The following is a 3422-nucleotide window of genomic DNA, read 5'->3' as shown; positions in this document are numbered from 1 at the left end:
TGAATTGATCCTAAAGTTTTACAGCAAGATGTCTACAAAGCACTTACGAACATAGCATTTGAAACATTATTTAAGGCTGTTTAACCCTTGTGCGTGCAAGGACTGAAGCAAACGTAGAGGACTGTGGCAAATGATTAAGTTTTACGTGTGTGGGGTCGGTTGGACCCCTTTTCTAAACACAATTAAGTAGTGCAATACACCATCTCCACCAGTGAGAGGCAGCAGTGCACGAACAGGCGTGCAGTTTGTTGGTGAAGAAGAAATCTTCCATATTGTGGCGCAAATCTAACACAAGTTATAACGGCCAGACCTCCTGTTTAAAAAGAAGCTGAAGTTTGATACCTAATACATATGAGGTATGTGTCTTATTAACTTTACTTCTTTTTTTTTTAGAAAATAACATCTATTTCTCTTTAATGTTAGCTATGAGCAATTCAAGCCAATCCTACCTTAATGTCAGCTAAAGTTATTAAACTCCATTACCGTAACGTTAGCCCTTAATATTAAACATATTTTAAAGACAGGCAAATTGTTTTTCCCTCCAATTTTAATCTAGCAAATTAAAAGCTAATATATTAGTCAAAATTATCCTTCATTTGCATTATTTAGCAACTTGGCTGATGTGACACAGTGCTTGTGTTCTTTGCTTTGGCAAGTTTAGCCACATGAAGACCCAGGCTAGCCTAAGGACACATGGTGGGAGGACAAAGTTGGCTAATGAAGACATGCTACGAGTGTGGAGGATGATAATAAGGACCAGCCACCAGAGAAAGAAGTTCCTGTTTGACCAAAGAGAAAGAAGCAGATGAAATATTCCCCAAGAAAATTAGGTAAGTTGTTTTTGTGTTAATATTTTCACCTTGTGAAGTGGGGTGGGACAGCCAGGTAAGTGGGGAATGGGGAGCAGGAATCAACATTTACCAGCTGAGTTAATAAGTTATGTTTTAGACAACTAAAAACTGGTGTTAAATCTATTTATTTATTTATCTATAAGCTTCTTGCAAACAACCCTAAGTTAGAGTATCTGGTTAGAAATAATTTAGAATGCTCATTAAGTAAAAAGATGCATTCATTTGCCTAAAACTATATGTTAAATGATGCATTCGAATAACAGTGGCAGTCTGTCTGAATTTCTGCCAGACAAATATTTGATCAGAATAATTTTGTTCAGCTCCAGTTATTATGCTACTTGTATTAAGAAATAGTTGTATTGCACTTTATAACAACCAGTCATGTTAACTAGGCATTTGTCTGCCAGTCTACCATTCTGACAGTGAGCAGCAAGGGACATTTTTGAAATGGTATTTAAATAAATGCTGGGATATGATGACATTGTTTTTTGTTTTTGTTCTTTTTTTAAGTGACCACAATGAATTGAGTCATCACTGAAGAGATTCACCAAGTTTGAATTCATGAAAAGGCTTTCGCAAGAACAGCTGTAATTTCTGAGCATTTCTGGACACCTTCAAAGAGCTGCTTCCTGGAAATGAAGACAAGAAGAAGATCTCCTATTTTCAGAGCATTACAGGAAGGATATAATGGAGATGGATGAAGCAAAAAATGTTACTGTTGAAAGAACCTATTTTCTTAAGTTAAAGAATAAGTAATTCTGTTTTAGTTTTTCAATCAGCATTTCAGAGTAACAATATACTGACCAGATGTTAAACCCTCTGTAATCTTAGAACAAGTTATCTTTTGTTTTATTCCAATGTACAAAGGGTTTGTTCTACAGTTATGATGGTAGTTATAAGTAGTCCAGTATGTTTCACTTCATTTGAGTTAAGACTTAATATCAATAACTCTGTTAGCATAACATTTGACACTGTAATACTAAATTACAGCTTTATAATTGTTGCTACTAGTTTCCATTTACTTGAGGTAAAAGTTAATATTAATGACACTTAATGACTTCATCATAATTGTTACAAGTTTCACTTGCAGAAACATTTAATATTAACCCTCTGGTGCATAGCGGTCACTACAGTGGACAGCTGTTTAAAAGTCATTGTTTCCTGAATGCAGTGGTTTCTATGGTGGAATTGCATATCAGTCCTTAGAATGCTCTCTACTGCTCCCCTCCATTGAGGTTAATTCAGTGGCAAGTTGTTGTAACTACAAGTTAATGTCATTGGAGTCCAAGATGGCTGGCAGACAGACACACTCGATGACCACTCCTGGAATATCCTCTCAATCCTTCTATTCTAGGAGAATCCTGGAGGTAAAAAAAAATACGCTGACATGCAGGAGTATCTAAGTAACAATATTATTAACTTAGTTTGGAAAATTTTATTTCACATAAGTAGGAAATTGTGATTAACCATGTGTCCAACACAGTGGACATCATGCATCGCTGACTATATTTTTAACATAAGTCATGTAGTTGATTTACCTTTCATTATAGCTGTTTTGCTTGTAATTTAATTCATTTTGAGTATATCTATAACTTAGTTTTAAAAAATATGCTTTTTTTTATGCAGAACAGTTGTAGTTTGTGTTAGTAAAATTATAATTTTCTCACACTTTTAGACCACAAGTGCAGCAAAGAATAAGGAACACTATAGAATAGTCAAGGAAATTCCCTCCGACTCCTCTGATGGTGAGTATAGTGACAGCAGTGATGAGGAGTGGCTACCAGAGAACACTAGAAATATAGGAGATACGGATAATGAAGGAAATGCAGACAGTCAGAATGCTGAAAGTCAAGATGATGAGGGCCAGGATGATGGACAGGTTGCAGAGGGAGGTCAGCAAGATGAGGGAACTGAGGAAAATGTCCACATGGTACCAACTCAGAGAAATGTTCACAAGGGCCATGCCCACAATCAACCCCGCAAATATGTCTGGAAAGTCCAAGACAATAACTTTGATGGAGACCTGCCACCTTTTCTAGGAGAAAAAAGGGTAAATGTTGATGGAAGAGAACCAATTGATTTCTTTAGGTATTTGTTTCCCTTAGATCTCATTGATGAGATCGTGCATAACACCAACATGTATGCGCTGCAGAAAGGGAAAGAAAATCTGGCAGTGACAAGCGAAGAAATGCAAATTTTTCTAGGGATCAACATGGTCATGGGGTACATTCGGTATCCTAGAACACGGATGTACTGGTCCAGTGAGGATGGCCTTCGTCTTGGAATAATTGCAGATGCTATGTCTGTAAACAGATATGAGCAAATTCTGAGTTATCTGCACTTTGTGGATAACTATACCTACCAACCAGCAAACACAGACAGGCTCTTCAAAATAGCACCAGTGCTAAGTACACTTCAGAAAACATTCCTGGCGGCAGCAAACCCTGAAGAATTCCAATCAATTGATGAGCAAATCATTCCATTCAAAGGCCAACTGTCAATCAAGCAATACATACCAAACAAGCCCAAACCCTGGGGAGTGAAAGTGTGGGTCAGGGCAGGGTCCTCAGG

General features: G+C 37.1%; 1 long non-coding RNA gene across 2 annotated transcripts; it reads left to right on the top strand.

The window, feature by feature from the left end:
* The first annotated feature begins 201 nt into the window (after positions 1-201).
* On the top strand, positions 202-1428 carry LOC148155931 (uncharacterized). Of its 2 annotated transcripts, none has more exons than XR_015764772.1 (3): positions 202-356; positions 662-830; positions 1362-1428. It is a non-coding gene; the product is annotated as an uncharacterized LOC148155931 (long non-coding RNA). The 2 variants fall into 2 exon arrangements; XR_015764773.1 differs by having other exon boundaries at positions 252-356; positions 657-830.
* The last annotated feature ends 1994 nt before the right edge of the window (positions 1429-3422 follow it).

The sequence above is a fragment of the Poecilia mexicana genome, unplaced genomic scaffold (assembly GCF_051168715.1).
Source record: "Poecilia mexicana isolate PSO_F unplaced genomic scaffold, ASM5116871v1 scaffold_12, whole genome shotgun sequence".
In the NCBI taxonomy this organism is placed as follows: domain Eukaryota; kingdom Metazoa; phylum Chordata; class Actinopteri; order Cyprinodontiformes; family Poeciliidae; genus Poecilia; species Poecilia mexicana.
Note: the sequence above shows the minus strand (reverse complement) of the source record. Positions and strands in the feature narration are given on the sequence as shown.